At 40.9% G+C, this 17809-nt stretch overlaps 2 long non-coding RNA genes across 2 annotated transcripts; one reads left to right on the plus strand and one right to left on the minus strand.

Moving 5' to 3' along the window:
- Nucleotides 1-9665: 9665 nt before the first annotated feature.
- On the minus strand, nt 9666-14212 carry LOC127012114 (uncharacterized). Its single transcript, XR_007765633.1, has 3 exons — nt 14169-14212; nt 10221-10370; nt 9666-10141 (listed from the first exon to the last, which is right to left on the minus strand). It is a non-coding gene; the product is annotated as an uncharacterized LOC127012114 (long non-coding RNA).
- Nucleotides 11967-16931, plus strand: LOC127012112 (uncharacterized). The gene is made up of 3 exons (XR_007765631.1): nt 11967-12181; nt 12421-16424; nt 16480-16931. It is a non-coding gene; the product is annotated as an uncharacterized LOC127012112 (long non-coding RNA).
- Nucleotides 16932-17809: the final 878 nt, after the last annotated feature.

A 17809-nucleotide genomic window follows, 5' to 3' on the forward strand; every position in this document is an offset into this window, starting at 1 on the left:
TGTCAAGGCAGCCACTACCAGTAACGCTGCAAGGGAGACATCGTCGGCGGAAGCTTCCGCAGCATGCAGCTGGATTCAGGACATGCTCGGAAAGATTGGGACCCAGCCCTCAGTGATGGAGGGAGACACCTTGTGCGTCCCGAAAGCTCTACGAGAAACGGTGCTGAAAGAGAACCACGACTCACCGTAGAAAGCCGAAGGACAATAGCACGTCTGGCAGCCCGGTACTACTGGCCAGGCATGCACCGAGTGGGATCGTAAGAGGATGCGAGACATGTATCAGATTCAAGCCGAATCAGATGCAGGCGGCTGGAAAACTGATAGCGCAGGTGCCAGAGGAACCATGGGCTACAATATGTGCAGACTTCGTCGGACCCCTTCCACATTCAAAACACGGCAACCAAATGCTGTTGGTGCTGATAGACCGGTTCTCCAAGTGGACTGAATTGGTGCCGCTGCGAAGCGCGACCGCCGATTCCCTAAGAAAGCGTTTAGGGAACGCATCATCGCGAGGTTTGGGTCCCGAAGGTAGTCATAACGGACAACGGTGTACAGTTCAAAATCAGAATCTTCAAGAGTTTCCTGACCGAGATGTGAGCCAAGCAACAATTCACGGCTCCATTCATCTCGGAAGAGAACCCGACGTAGAGAGCAAACAGGCCAGAAAGCGCAGATAGCGCAGGCCAGAAATCATGCCGGCCTTAAATACGAGCGTTTCGGCATCCACAGGCTACACACCCTCATTAATTATACAAGGCAGAGAACCAAGGCGACAGAAAGACCTTAGGGACCAGAGGACAAACTGAAATCCCGGAGGAGGAGCCCAACAAACTCGGGGAAATCTTTGAGATTATAAGGAGGAATCTGGAGCAAGCTTCCCGGGATCAGGCTAGGCATTACAATCTAAGGAGGAGGAAATGGATGCCAGCGGTGGGTGAAATCGAATCATCCAAGGAACAACATTTATCAAAAGTAGCCAAAGAATTCGCAGTGATATTGGGACCAAGATACGACGGACCCTACTAAGTCATGGATTTTGCGTCACCAGCAAATACGACACGTAAAAAAAAAGAAAAAGCGAACAGCTACAACAAGCAAACACAACAGACGCAATAGAACATTGAAAATCCAAGGATTCTCAAAAGACACGACGGAATGAGTTCAAGGATAACACAAAGGATTATTAAAGGATACTACGAAAAAAGTCCAGGAATAACTCCAACGATTCTTAAGGGACACTAAGAAGAGACTGCAAGGAAAGCGTTACCGTTTTCAGACTAGGGTGAACAGAATGCCGCGCTTTCCAGGATTACTTCTTTTGACACACGACCGCATGTTCCTTGCTCTGTCCCAGGTGGTCCCACTGGGGTTTTTGTTCAGATCAGGCGGACAGTCAAGGCAAACGCCAGAAAGCTGCATCACGCTTCACTTCGGGAGTACTACGTAGCCACACCTCGTCCTGCCCAAAGGCAGCACATCCGGGAGTAGTGCGCAGGATATCGCCATCAGCAAGCCAGCCAGGAGTACAAGAGAGTTTGGAGACCAAGGATGGAGAATGAGAGAGGTTGGAGACCAAGGAAAGAGAAAGAGAGAGTGGACTTGCCGGGCAGTGCAAGAGTACCGTGTGCAAAGGGGAATAACTGGACTCCGCCGGACTTTAGACTCTGCCGTGAACTTTGGAGCCGGAGAGGAAGCGCCAATTTTCAGAAGTCGAGGTGCGACGGGAGCACCAAGTGACGTCGTTATATTTTACCCGCAATAAACCTACTACGAACATGTGAATTCTGTGCATTCTCACTGAGCTACTGGGCGAATCTCGTAGCGAGCAGACAATAAAAATCAGTTCCTTACATCTTTCGCGCAAAATGTGAACGAAAGCAACTTTAACAGAATGGCAAAGAAGTAGATCTACCGCCTAAAGAAGGACCAGATGCGAAGGGCCATGGAATTTGAGTCACCAATAATTTGCAAAATACGAAACCTTAACGAAAAATGAAGAGCGGAACATGTCAACGTAAGCGAGCTAAAATAGAAACAAACGCAAATCACAAGCGAGCAGCTACAACACGCAGACACATTATTTCTTGTCGCAGCCCTTCACTGCTGAAACTTTGACCCATTCTTTAGGCGTTATGTGAGGAGTAAGTTGACAGAAATAGACAGATCTTGACCCGGCTGTCTCAGTCTCAGCTGTCTGAATTCGGAAGTTCCTGGTATCCCAATTCCGAACGTCTTAACCTAGCGATCTTGCTGCTTGTAAGCATCCACGGCGCTGCTTCCGACGGCTCGACTTGTCGTGGCTCCCTTGTAGTTTATTTGGTTGACTGACTATTCATTTTGATAACTGACTGATCTTGATGGTTAGACTCAAATCGTCTGATTCTCTTGCCAGTGCCCTGCGACTTCCCTTTCCCTTTTGCGCGCGGCCCCCAAATCTTTCCATCTTGGGTCCCTAGTCCGTGGCTGCAGTTTGACACACATGTCCTTTATACGCAGCTTCTCTTGTACTCCATCATTGGTCTCCAAATCCTTACTTTCTCCATCCATGATTTCCAAACTGTCTTGTTCTCCAACCTTGGTCTTCAAACTTTCTTTCTCTCCAACTTAATTTCCAAATTCTCTTTCCTCCCAACCGCTCTTTGCCGCGCCGTTACTACGCGAACGCCTCGCTAACCTGGTAAGCGGCCGGCCATCTGCTGTTACTGCTGTTGGAATTTGTGTGGAGTTATTCAACTCCGAAAAAACAATCTCGCAAACCCGCACCGGCTCAAGGAAACACGGCAACTTCTTTGCCACCCACTTTATCATGGACACCACCCTGAATCGTACTTGGTTGGCGAGAATGCGGACTTAATCTTCCTAGTCAACCGGCCCATAGCCTTCCCGTATCCCGGCCGCAGGTCGATAAGCCAACAAAGTGTTACGTACGCCCCCCAGAAAAATAGATTCAACGACAAATCTTGAGTCGGAGGAAGGGATGCATTTGACTTCCCAGACTCAGTAGAGGCAGAAAAAATTGCATTTCGACAACTTAGTACTCGTGATCCTCATGCTCTATAGAATTGTTTAGCTGTAGCCACCTATCAGAGGTGTAATGACCAATAGCTTACTTCGAAATCTTATTGGTGCAATATAAATGTGTCCATCGAATCAACCTAAGCCAAAGTGAACTTCGGCATAACCAACGGCTAATATCCTCATATAATACAGCCAGAACACAAGCGTATCTAAAAGAACATTATAAGCATTCAAAAATGCATTGAAATACATTTAAGTCAAGTAAATCGATAGTGTTGTGCCTGATAAACAATTAGCAAAGACGAGTCTCTCCACCAACCGTTAAGGACGACGCATCCCACAGGCATATATTTTGTGTTTAAGTGAATTGGTATACTTAGGAGCAGCAGTCTTTTTTGGTGCACGCATATACTAATATCGCACTGGATTGAAAAAGGGGCTAAGTTTGTCGGAACCCATTTCTTTTCTTAAAGCGTACATATATAAATAACAGCCTGTTATTAACTTTTTGGTGGCGAGTATCAGCCTTGTAATTGTATGTTGAATTTCAAGAGCCCTTGAAAGGGGCGACTTTTGCAGTGACCTTACCAGTGACAAATTTGATACTCTCTGCTAGTTAAATAATTGTCAAGAAGACTACATATGCTTCAGCACTCATCCTCGGCATACGCCATCATACAAAATGATTCAATAATATTAAAATGTGTAAAAGAATTCAAAACCATGGTGTGCTACAACTTTTAGGGTGTACTGATGAAAGAAATGCAGTAGTATCGATATCAAGAGAAAGCCCGCTGAGGTATCGATAGCTGATGGTTATCGGTGGCCAGTGGAATCAGATGCTAGATCGGCGCAGAAGATTTAAAATTGCTACGAGGGAGGCGACCAACGTCGAGGGAGCAACGAGGGAGCTTATACACAAGGAAACGCCGGAGAATAGAAGCGAGGATTTTTTAATTGTTTCCCAAAGTATGGGGGAAATGTGAGGAGTTGATAGCAGATGGGCGGTTGCTTACCAGGTACGCGGTGAATTTGCGTGCTAGTGGTAGGGCGAAGAGCGGTTGGAGAGAAAGAGAGTTTGGAGAACAAATTTGGAGAACAAGGGAGTTGGGAGACCTAGGATGGAGAACGTGGGAGATGGAGACTAAAAAAGGAAGCCACGGCAATGTGGTGGCAGACGCATTGTCAAGGCAGCCACTACCAGTAACGCTGCAAGGGAGACATCGTCGGCGGAAGCTTCCGCAGCATGCAGCTGGATTCAGGACATGCTCGGAAAGATTGGGACCCAGCCCTCAGTGATGGAGGGAGACACCTTGTGCGTCCCGAAAGCTCTACGAGAAACGGTGCTGAAAGAGAACCACGACTCACCGTAGAAAGCCGAAGGACAATAGCACGTCTGGCAGCCCGGTACTACTGGCCAGGCATGCACCGAGTGGGATCGTAAGAGGATGCGAGACATGTATCAGATTCAAGCCGAATCAGATGCAGGCGGCTGGAAAACTGATAGCGCAGGTGCCAGAGGAACCATGGGCTACAATATGTGCAGACTTCGTCGGACCCCTTCCACATTCAAAACACGGCAACCAAATGCTGTTGGTGCTGATAGACCGGTTCTCCAAGTGGACTGAATTGGTGCCGCTGCGAAGCGCGACCGCCGATTCCCTAAGAAAGCGTTTAGGGAACGCATCATCGCGAGGTTTGGGTCCCGAAGGTAGTCATAACGGACAACGGTGTACAGTTCAAAATCAGAATCTTCAAGAGTTTCCTGACCGAGATGTGAGCCAAGCAACAATTCACGGCTCCATTCATCTCGGAAGAGAACCCGACGTAGAGAGCAAACAGGCCAGAAAGCGCAGATAGCGCAGGCCAGAAATCATGCCGGCCTTAAATACGAGCGTTTCGGCATCCACAGGCTACACACCCTCATTAATTATACAAGGCAGAGAACCAAGGCGACAGAAAGACCTTAGGGACCAGAGGACAAACTGAAATCCCGGAGGAGGAGCCCAACAAACTCGGGGAAATCTTTGAGATTATAAGGAGGAATCTGGAGCAAGCTTCCCGGGATCAGGCTAGGCATTACAATCTAAGGAGGAGGAAATGGATGCCAGCGGTGGGTGAAATCGAATCATCCAAGGAACAACATTTATCAAAAGTAGCCAAAGGATTCGCAGTGATATTGGGACCAAGATACGACGGACCCTACTAAGTCATGGATTTTGCGTCACCAGCAAATACGACACGTAAAAAAAAGAAAAAGCGAACAGCTACAACAAGCAAACACAACAGACGCAATAGAACATTGAAAATCCAAGGATTCTCAAAAGACACGACGGAATGAGTTCAAGGATAACACAAAGGATTATTAAAGGATACTACGAAAAAAGTCCAGGAATAACTCCAACGATTCTTAAGGGACACTAAGAAGAGACTGCAAGGAAAGCGTTACCGTTTTCAGACTAGGGTGAACAGAATGCCGCGCTTTCCAGGATTACTTCTTTTGACACACGACCGCATGTTCCTTGCTCTGTCCCAGGTGGTCCCACTGGGGTTTTTGTTCAGATCAGGCGGACAGTCAAGGCAAACGCCAGAAAGCTGCATCACGCTTCACTTCGGGAGTACTACGTAGCCACACCTCGTCCTGCCCAAAGGCAGCACATCCGGGAGTAGTGCGCAGGATATCGCCATCAGCAAGCCAGCCAGGAGTACAAGAGAGTTTGGAGACCAAGGATGGAGAATGAGAGAGGTTGGAGACCAAGGAAAGAGAAAGAGAGAGTGGACTTGCCGGGCAGTGCAAGAGTACCGTGTGCAAAGGGGAATAACTGGACTCCGCCGGACTTTAGACTCTGCCGTGAACTTTGGAGCCGGAGAGGAAGCGCCAATTTTCAGAAGTCGAGGTGCGACGGGAGCACCAAGTGACGTCGTTATATTTTACCCGCAATAAACCTACTACGAACATGTGAATTCTGTGCATTCTCACTGAGCTACTGGGCGAATCTCGTAGCGAGCAGACAATAAAAATCAGTTCCTTACATCTTTCGCGCAAAATGTGAACGAAAGCAACTTTAACAGAATGGCAAAGAAGTAGATCTACCGCCTAAAGAAGGACCAGATGCGAAGGGCCATGGAATTTGAGTCACCAATAATTTGCAAAATACGAAACCTTAACGAAAAATGAAGAGCGGAACATGTCAACGTAAGCGAGCTAAAATAGAAACAAACGCAAATCACAAGCGAGCAGCTACAACACGCAGACACATTATTTCTTGTCGCAGCCCTTCACTGCTGAAACTTTGACCCATTCTTTAGGCGTTATGTGAGGAGTAAGTTGACAGAAATAGACAGATCTTGACCCGGCTGTCTCAGTCTCAGCTGTCTGAATTCGGAAGTTCCTGGTATCCCAATTCCGAACGTCTTAACCTAGCGATCTTGCTGCTTGTAAGCATCCACGGCGCTGCTTCCGACGGCTCGACTTGTCGTGGCTCCCTTGTAGTTTATTTGGTTGACTGACTATTCATTTTGATAACTGACTGATCTTGATGGTTAGACTCAAATCGTCTGATTCTCTTGCCAGTGCCCTGCGACTTCCCTTTCCCTTTTGCGCGCGGCCCCCAAATCTTTCCATCTTGGGTCCCTAGTCCGTGGCTGCAGTTTGACACACATGTCCTTTATACGCAGCTTCTCTTGTACTCCATCATTGGTCTCCAAATCCTTACTTTCTCCATCCATGATTTCCAAACTGTCTTGTTCTCCAACCTTGGTCTTCAAACTTTCTTTCTCTCCAACTTAATTTCCAAATTCTCTTTCCTCCCAACCGCTCTTTGCCGCGCCGTTACTACGCGAACGCCTCGCTAACCTGGTAAGCGGCCGGCCATCTGCTGTTACTGCTGTTGGAATTTGTGTGGAGTTATTCAACTCCGAAAAAACAATCTCGCAAACCCGCACCGGCTCAAGGAAACACGGCAACTTCTTTGCCACCCACTTTATCATGGACACCACCCTGAATCGTACTTGGTTGGCGAGAATGCGGACTTAATCTTCCTAGTCAACCGGCCCATAGCCTTCCCGTATCCCGGCCGCAGGTCGATAAGCCAACAAAGTGTTACGTACGCCCCCCAGAAAAATAGATTCAACGACAAATCTTGAGTCGGAGGAAGGGATGCATTTGACTTCCCAGACTCAGTAGAGGCAGAAAAAATTGCATTTCGACAACTTAGTACTCGTGATCCTCATGCTCTATAGAATTGTTTAGCTGTAGCCACCTATCAGAGGTGTAATGACCAATAGCTTACTTCGAAATCTTATTGGTGCAATATAAATGTGTCCATCGAATCAACCTAAGCCAAAGTGAACTTCGGCATAACCAACGGCTAATATCCTCATATAATACAGCCAGAACACAAGCGTATCTAAAAGAACATTATAAGCATTCAAAAATGCATTGAAATACATTTAAGTCAAGTAAATCGATAGTGTTGTGCCTGATAAACAATTAGCAAAGACGAGTCTCTCCACCAACCGTTAAGGACGACGCATCCCACAGGCATATATTTTGTGTTTAAGTGAATTGGTATACTTAGGAGCAGCAGTCTTTTTTGGTGCACGCATATACTAATATCGCACTGGATTGAAAAAGGGGCTAAGTTTGTCGGAACCCATTTCTTTTCTTAAAGCGTACATATATAAATAACAGCCTGTTATTAACTTTTTGGTGGCGAGTATCAGCCTTGTAATTGTATGTTGAATTTCAAGAGCCCTTGAAAGGGGCGACTTTTGCAGTGACCTTACCAGTGACAAATTTGATACTCTCTGCTAGTTAAATAATTGTCAAGAAGACTACATATGCTTCAGCACTCATCCTCGGCATACGCCATCATACAAAATGATTCAATAATATTAAAATGTGTAAAAGAATTCAAAACCATGGTGTGCTACAACTTTTAGGGTGTACTGATGAAAGAAATGCAGTAGTATCGATATCAAGAGAAAGCCCGTTGAGGTATCGATAGCTGATGGTTATCGGTGGCCAGTGGAGTCAGATGCTAGATCGGCGCAGAAGATTTAAAATTGCTACGAGGGAGGCGACCAACGTCGAGGGAGCAACGAGGGAGCTTATACACAAGGAAACGCCGGAGAATAGAAGCGAGGATTTTTTTATTGTTTCCCAAAGTATGGGGGAAATGTGAGGAGTTGATAGCAGATGGGCGGCTTACCAGGTACGCGGTGAATTTGCGTGCTAGTGGTAGGGCGAAGGGCGGTTGGAGAGAAAGAGAGTTTGGAGAACAAATTTGGAGAACAAGGGAGTTGGGAGACCTAGGATGGAGAACGTGGGAGATGGAGACTAAAAATGGAAGCCACGGCAGTTTTGGAGATGTGGATGGAGAGCGCAAGAGCTTGCAGACCAATTATGAGAAATAAGAGAGGTTGAAGACCATGTATGGAGAAGGAGAGAGTGAAGACTTGGCGGGAAAAGCAATAATCGGGACTTTGCCGTGAACCCGCAATAAATCCGTTACGAACGTTAATTACAGTATTCCATTCCCCAAGTACTTCACAACTCGATGTAGATTTCCAGATCTTCTGGGTATAGATCTCACATAAGTACTTCTCTATAATTTGGACAAAAGTAGATACAGATACATTTTTTTCGTTTCTTAATTTCTTTACCCTTATTATAGGACTTAAGATAGAATCCATAACCCTTTCTACAGGGCCTGAAATATAATTCTTTTTCTACAATTTTTACTCCTCCACATCTTATTCAGCCATTCTTGCATTATAAATTGTTTTTGCAATTGCTACACTACTACTTGCTAAGCTACCAAGAATGCTGAAAGATGGCAGGATCGGCACAATATAAATTTTTCTTAGAACCCATAGATCGATAAATTGAATTTAGTGCAACTTTAATTGCACTCATAATATCAAATGATTTTTAGCAACATTATTAACAGTCGAAAAGTTTGTCATCTTTATTTCATTCTTTCTCTTTTTTCCTGTCCTTCTTTTCCGTTTCATTTAATCCTATACCAAATTTTTTTCTTTGTTTTCATTATATTTGTAATAAAGTATGCTGCTTCCTTTTCACCAAGACTGCTATCTGGTGCCTTGCAATATCGTGCTCCTTACAAGCTTCATCCAGAGGGTTTATTCCTTGATCATCGAGTTCCAAGCCTTTCTGTCACTTTATACCCGGTCCACAAAATTTTATTCTGGAATATGGGCTTCAAACGGTAATGTATTACTAAGCTTATCGACAAGACCACCTCTTGCTTACAGTTTAAAATGCGACTGAAACGTTTCCCCATTTTATCGCTAATTGATCATCAAAGATTTGTCAATAAATGAAGTACTTTAAATTGATAGATGCGTTTAATACTAAAAAAAAAAAAATTGTTGGAACTATTTTTGTACATTGTATATTACTGTTAGAAACATAACATAACAACAAGATCTTATTGTCAACATAAAAATATGAACTCTTTTTAATACGTCAAAGCTATAGTCATACGAGTATACCGAAACACTGATATAAACTATGAAACATTTGTGAAATTTGTTAAAAAATGGAGGAGTGTACAGTAAAATGATATAAAACTGGATTAGATACTTATAACCCCAAAGCTTACGAAAAAATTATTCATTCAACCCACTGGATTTGTTAAAAACATTCAATAGCCGCCATCTGTGACAATTGTGAATTTATTATAATTAATTATAATAAATATGTAGATTTGACGGTACCAGTCTTTCCGAAAACATTGTTTACTGTACTGCGCAATCAAGTTGTTAGAGCGGGTCCCGCGGTTTAAATGTCTACTGGTATGATATGAGGTGCTCCAGCAGTTCTCAGTGAGTCGCTTTTGATAAAAAACATGTAAGTTCCGCGACATACATCTTTAGAGCTGCCTTGCCACGCACTCGTAGTGAATGTAGGACTAGTCGGAACAGATTGACGCTTAATCCAAAGGCTCAACTGAGTCTGACACGGTCAAATAGCAGGTTCCCCATTATGTGGATCTTTAATTGGGACTTTCATTGGAAAAAGTGGGTGCATCGGAGAATTAAAGCATGGCACTTGGGAAGTGCATTGATCAACCAAATCTGTGTAGGGCGCTCAGCCCTGTATATCAATAAGAGTAGTAATATTATTTTATTAACAAAAGGATTCCCTTTACGCATTAATATTAAAAATTTTGTACCGTATTTTAGAACCAAATGCGCTAGTCGACCGCCCATTCCCATCCAGTGTTAAATTTGTCTGCAAAAGACTCATATTGAAAAGCTTGCGCGAAGATAGAAAAGGAAAGCCTGAGTTCTGCAGCTGATATAACGTAGACAGTTTCCAGGTCCTGAAAATATTAAAAATATTAAATAATAATAATTTAAAAAATATGAAAATATATGTAAAAATTTATATTCGCAAATACCCTCAGACGCAAATCACACGCCTTTGATCGGCGGCAGCAGAATGATAAACACATTTAACGCCTTTATTGACGACGGCAGATATAAACAAAATTCTAACATTTAAGCAAAAGGTCCAGCCTGGGAACCCATTCGTCGGCATAAATGCTTTGGCCAATCCATATGAATTAAACATGAGATGCAGCCTAGAAACCGTTTCATCAGGCCGCAGATTTGACCAATCAAAATTCTTTAATCAAAGCCCACATTCGCTGCTCGCGTCGCTGTCGTCGTTAAAAGCCATGGTTATAGGCATAATGCATTTTGTAAAATCAGCTTAAGATTGGGGATCTAACTTAAAAAAAACTTTACCAATAAAAACTCTGTATTAAAATTAAAGCCGTTTTTTTTTAATATATCACAAAGCAAAAAACATAATTTCTATGTGTTGGGCAATTGATGTCTGGTGCGGAACAAAAAAGAATGTACTCGTTGCATGCAGATTCGTATACTCATATTTGGAATGCACATAGATGCAACAAACTAGACACATTCTGGGTGCACTCTTTTTAATGTAATACGTGCTCAGGAATGCACCTAAAAGCATACAAAATCCAATATCTGTAAGCTTTCCCAAGGAATACATAAAACTGGATTTCAATTTCATAATTTTTATTTTTATTTCAATACTTATTTTCAATTGGAATAGCTCTCCTTCTGTACCCGTTTTTGCTGCTTGATGCTTCGGTGTTTGCTTTTTTCATTTCACTTCATAACATTGGCTTCTTATTTTTTTTAGAAGATTTGAGATGTTACGCTCGGTGCCCAAGCGCAGAGGGTAGGTTGGAGACCGCTGATGCTCTCCTCCGACTATTTTTTGGTTAGGGACGCAGCCGATGTGCGCTGCCTCTATGCCGAGATCTAGGATGCATTACTCTGCTTGGCCTAGCCGATGGACGTTAAGGATTTTGCGATCCCAAACCAAGATTAAAAATCGGAGCTCCCTCCGAAGTCGAGATGTAGGGCCCACCATAGCCCATATTGGGCTCCTCCATGGAAAAATCGAGAATTTCCGAAGGGATTTCCCTGGGACAGGATAAAGTCCATGGAAAAATCGCGAATTTCTGAAGGGCTTTCCCTGGGACATGTCTCTTGCAGGACAAAGTCCATGAAAAAAACGCGAATTTTCGAAGGGATTTCCCTGGGACGTGTCCCTTGCAAGGAATTTCACACATAAAACTCAATGGAAAAATCGCGAATTTCCTAAGGGTTTCCCTGGGACGTTTTTTTTATGGGACATCCCAAGGGGAATCCGATGGGAAACTTTTCTTTTGGGACTGAAGGGTATATATGTATAGTTGCGCAAAACATTGATTTGGTGAATTTACGTGGTGAAAACGTTTCAAATCGCACGCACCAAAATTTAAATTTCTTATTCTTCGGGCCGTAGCTAACGTCGCTTGTTGATATTCAGTGGCCAATTGTGGTATTTTTTTTGGTATTTTCTTAGCGCATCTGTGTACCGCGCTGAAAAACAGACCCCAAGAAAAGAGTTAGCCGCTTATTTGCCTTTCGCTTACTCCTATAAGAGCTAGTGGTTTTTTTTGGTGTGACTACTATGCTTAACCGCGAAAAACCAAAATTTACAGTAATTGAATTTACACTAAATTAATAACTTATCACAAATAATTTATCAAACTTAAAAGTTAACTTGAGTTCTGAGTTATATCCATTGATGATCTAAATGTCGATATTGGTAAGAATCAATATTCTCAGTTATATGAAATCTATACAAGATTTAGTACAAGATCCGTGACTTCAACGGCCAGGTAGAAGGTTTTTCCGAAAAACTACGGTCTACCGTACGGTCCAGATCGCCAAACGGCCATCTTTAGGGGCGCCTCCGGCATTTGAGTAAGCCCTGCTCGATAACCTGTCTGCCGCGATACTGTCATACAGTTCTACAAGTAGTTTAATTTCCTCTTTCTCGTTTAGTTTAGCATGTTTCCGAACACAGTAAGGAATGGCGCTCCTGTTGTGGCCAAGTGAATCAGAAGATAAGCCTTCTAGTCCCAAGGGTCCCTTGGCAAGGGACACAACCCAAGCTCCGGAGAGCTGCCAACACGCTTCGATTGACTCGATTCGTTGCGTAGAGTAAATTTAAGTTTTTAAATGTGTAATAGCTTTTAATCGCTTCCTTAAAGTTCTAAGACATAAACTGCCAACCATTGTGCGAGTATGTCCCTGTATTTCTGGCGTCGAGACGCTCGTTCACCTGATGTGGTATCGGAAGTTCTTGTCGGCTGCCTCCCCGATTTTAACGACTATTTGGGCCTTTAGACTCAAATAGTTACCAGTTTTCAGAAAGCGGAGCAGTCAACGACAGAAAGTCAGAAAAAACAGCCTTAAGATTTGAGATTTGAGTTAAGTTGTAATGACACCATTCCTGAAATCTGTTAATACCTGACATCAAGCAAAAACCAGACTCTTTATTATTGTATGATAAACAAAGCTTAACATAATGGGCACACATTAGTGCAATAAAGTGAGTTAAGATAGAGGGAAGATAATTTATAAACTGATTAAACAGCAAAGGGCCTATATGACTGCCTTCAAGCATTCTAGATGTCACGTAAATCAACTTGGAAACAGCGGCTTTAACTGTAACTCTTTAGTATAAACTGATTAAACAGCGAAGGACTTATATGACTGCCTTCAAGCATTCTAGATCAACTTGGAAACAGTGGTTTTAACTGTAACTCTGTGGAATCCAATGCTCAATAAACTTTATATCTAAGTTATTTTAATATAAAAGGTTTGCAGAGTGAAAGAAATCTGAAATATAAAGTCTGTCTGCAATGTTAAGTTAAATCCATCAATTACAAAAGATGTCAATCAGAGTAGGTCAGTCGTGGTCGATCTTCGCTAAATAAAACCATGTTGACACGACACAAATGAGAGATAATAATGCACTTAAATGTTTTAGAAATGTCAGATAATTTGTAGATTCCTCTATAGTTATAAATCACTTAAGAGAGAACTTTTTTCATATGAAGGAGAAAAAATACAATTTGCCCTATTTAAGTGATTATGGTAAATAGAATTATATAAAGAACAGAGCTATTAGTAGACTAGAAGAATTCAGAAAATATGTCTGCAATTTCGGGATCGGTAAATCCCTCAATTAAAATTTAACCGTACCGATGATGGCAGTGCTGAAGACTTTTGCATAGTATTATCAAAGTTATAAAACTGTCCCGGATCCTTTGAAAATTGAAATATACATATGTTCAAATACATATAAAAGCAAGGACTGTTGAGTACATTAAAATTAATGCGATGACCCACTCTACTTTTTATACTTTTTATAAAAGTTTGTTTTAAGGTTAACTTAAACTTTGGAGAAAGACTATTAGGAACGCAATAATTTAAAGTTTGGGAAGCTGTATCTTTTTCAACATCTTAGAAATTATATAAATTTATCAAATTATATTGGTAAATCATGTTCTTTTCAATCTATTTAGCGTCGCTTGTCAACAGCTGTGTTTGTTTTTGTGCTCCGAGTTTTTGTCTTTTTCAGTGATTTTGTGCGAGTGTTCTGTGTGTATTTATTTACAAAGATTAGCCTAACAATTGCGCTAGTAATCTTAAATATAACTCCCAGTAAACGAGAACGCGTTAATATTTATTTTACCACTTCTATTAGATTTGTTTAACTTCTTAGCTTTGTTTGTGTAACTTACGCTCTCTAATTTTGCTAAAACTTTTACTCCCTCTCAATCTCCCACGCTCTATTTTATAACTGTGAACCTGCTGAACTTGTGGTAGACTTTTTCGGTGCTATTTCTGTAACTCTCTTGCTTTATTTACATTGTATTTGTTCGTGCTGAAAGTTGTTAGTACCGCACAAGCCACGCTCAGTCGATAGAATATTTTTTCTCTCGAGTTCTCTTACGTTTATTTTCGTTTATTTTCGCGGTCTCGCGCTCTTATTATTCCCTTGCAGAGGGTATAATAATTTCAGTCAGAAGTTTGCAACGCAGTGAAGGAGACGATTCCGACCCCATAAAGTATATATATTCTTGATCAGCATCACTAGACGAATCCATCTAGCCGTGTCCGTCTGTCCGTCCCTTTCTACGCAAACTAGTCTCTCAGTTTTAAAGCAAGTGGGCTGAAACTTTTCCAAAAGTCTTTTTTCTATTGCAGGTAGTATATAAGTCGGAACCAGCCGGATCAGACAACTATATCTTATAGTTCCGATACGAACTATCGGGGAAAAAATTAAAAAAAATTATATGTTATGTTTTTTAACATATAACCTTCTAAGCTTGGATATAACATTTTTAAATTAGTTCTGAATTTCGAAATTTATTTTATCAAAATCGGACTACTATATCATATAGCTCCCATAGGAACAATCGGAAAATTAATTGTAAAATAATATTGAAAAATTATATCTTCGGTGTTTTTTAACTTTTAACCTTCTACGCTTGGAAATAACAGTTTTTATTTGGTTTTGAATTTCGAATTAAATTTTATCAAAATCGGACGACTATATCATATAGCTGCCATAGGAACGATCGGAAAATTAGTAGGAAAATTATATCTTTTGTGTTTTTTAACATATAACTTTATAAGCTTAAACATAACATTTTTTAATTAGTTCTAAATGTCGAATAAAATTTTTTTAAATCGGACGACTATATCATAAAGCTGTCATAGGAACGATCGGATAATTGGTGGGAAATAATGTGAAACAAATTATAGCTTTGGGGCTTTTTGACATATTATCTTATAATATAGGGAATATACATTTTTATATTTTAAAGAATTTCGAATTCAAATTAATAAAATTATGAATTAATTTTTATAACTGCAAGGGTATACAAACTTCGGCTTGCCGAAGTTAACTTCCTTTCTTGTTTTTTTTGTGTGTTTGCGCCTTTGTGATTTTTGAATTTGATCCCAGTGCCAAATTTACTTTGAGGTATTTTTGATATTTTATTTCATTTTATTTTTCTTTTTGTATTCTTATAATGCCCCTTGTCTGTTCTAAGAAAAACAGTACACTTGCGTCTTCAACGTCTTTTTGCTGGCTCTGCGATTCGATGATGCACGTCAAATGTGAAGGATTCACCGGCAATGTAAAAGATTTTATAGATCTTAACTCTGGTCTTATGTGGTCATTTGGGTCCTGCAAGGAAATGGTGGTTGAGATGAGCGGCTGTATAAAGCAGACTCGAAACAGCCTATTGAGTATCGCTCAAGTCAATGAGGGGTTCAATACCGTCTGTGCGAACCAACAGTGCGTATGGATACAGCTAGCTCGAGTAAAGTCCATGTTTCCGTAATAAAAGCTTCTGTACTGGCTAAGTTAAAGAAATTGGTGCCGACCATACCTATAGGTACAGTAAGCACAGTTCCTGGATATCACCCTAGTGAGGTTCAGACTGCTGTTGGGGGGCGTAAGAAACATTCAGTTGTTCCACAAACTAAATATGAAGCTACCCAAACTTTATGCTGACTTCTCTGCATTTACTGAAGATATTTTAGCTGTTACGGAAACTTGGCTGAAACCACAGTTATCCGAATCTGAAGTTCTGTCTAATAACTTTAATACCTCTAGGACCGATAGCCACTCATGTAGGGGAGGCGGTGTGCTGATTGCCGTTACCTCTAGCCTAACATCTGAAAGAATTCTCATTCATATCCCGAAGGAAATTAAATTTCTAAGTGTAAAAGTTTCCTTGCAATCTTTATCTGTTTTTGTTACATGTTCTTATATGCCACCTGGCTCTGATATAGTAATTTATGAGCCCTCTCTGTCTGCAATAAAAACTGTTTTATCCCTTCTTTCTAACAGAGACCTTTTGATTGTTTTAAGTGATTTTAATCTACCTGATATTTCTTGGTCTCCTCCTACTAACTCATTTGTCGCTATGCCTTTATCCGCCCATTATTTTGTGGATGGCCTTTTAGAATTATCGTTACAGCAAGTAAGCTTTATATAAAATTCTTTAAGTAGACAATTAGATCATGTGTTTGTTTCAGACCCGACTAAAATCACATTATGTAGAATTGAGGCTCTTGTTGTACCTGAAGACCGATATCATCCAACTATGGAACTGACAATTGGCTTCCCCTGCTCTGATACCCTCTCTACTGTAGTTTCTCCAACTAAAAAGAGATTTTTTCGTAAGTGTGACTACAATAATCTTAACGATATGATTTCTTATTATAATTGGACAGACTTGTACAATTGTATAGACTTGAAAGTGCCACTGAACTATTCTATATAGTGCACTATTGGCAAAAAGTCCGAAATTTTGGCATTTTTACAATTTTTTGTTTTGTATTAATAAAAAAAACTATTTCACCTGATTAAAAAAACCATCAGGATCCCAAATATAATTTTTAAACATTTCTTAACGTTATTTTTTAGTACTTTTTTTTAACAAAGTCGAGAGATTGAGATCTGATCACACCTTAAAGAAAAATTTTTTGTTTTGTATTAATAAAAAAAACTATTTCACCTGATTAAAAAAACCATCAGGATCCCAAATATAATTTTTAAACATTTCTTAACGTTATTTTTTAGTACTTTTTTTTAACAAAGTCGAGAGATTGAGATCTGATCACACCTTAAAGAAAAAGCGCGCAAAAGTTGTCGATGTTTGCAGTTTCATAACTTAACAATTGTGAATCAAATAAAATCTGTTGAATATGGAATCTAAAGGGGATGGTAAGTCAAAAAAGTTATAAGCTCGAAATTTTTGTTATATGTCTTGTGTTGTCCAATATTTCAATGTGTTGTTGCTGTGCTTTTATGTCCCAAATAAAAAATGTAAATGTGTGTTTCGTGGAATGAAACTAACAAGTTGACGAGGGTTAACGCAAGGTGGAAGTTGAAACTTAACAACTGATATTATCTGAACCCAATACCATAAAGCTCTTTTGCTCCTTTTTGTTCCATTTGACAATACTTTGATACTAGATCGATTCAAATCAAAACATTCACAGTGGCTCGCGTCAAGTTTGGTGTAATGGAAAAGGACGTGACGTCGAAAATTCTTGACGTATGCTGAGGCAGGACCAAGACTGAACCGAAAATTAGCATCTGAGCTGTCCAAAGAAAACGAAAATTCGGTGCCATTATTGTTGCATGCGGCTTCAGTCTCGCACTTTTGCTACGAAACGAAAATATTAGCGGAAATGTAAAGAGCCCTAAGCAGAACGCTTTTATAAAAACAAGTCCTGATAAGGCCTTAGCCTTTTTAATAGAAAATGGGCTAACAAAACAGCAATACATTAACTTTAAAGCCATATCATCTAAGCAGCTTGGATGCGATATTTATCTATGGATGCGATATTCTGCGTTTAC

The sequence above is a fragment of the Drosophila biarmipes genome, unplaced genomic scaffold (assembly GCF_025231255.1).
Source record: "Drosophila biarmipes strain raj3 unplaced genomic scaffold, RU_DBia_V1.1 ptg000019l, whole genome shotgun sequence".
NCBI lineage: Eukaryota > Metazoa > Arthropoda > Insecta > Diptera > Drosophilidae > Drosophila > Drosophila biarmipes.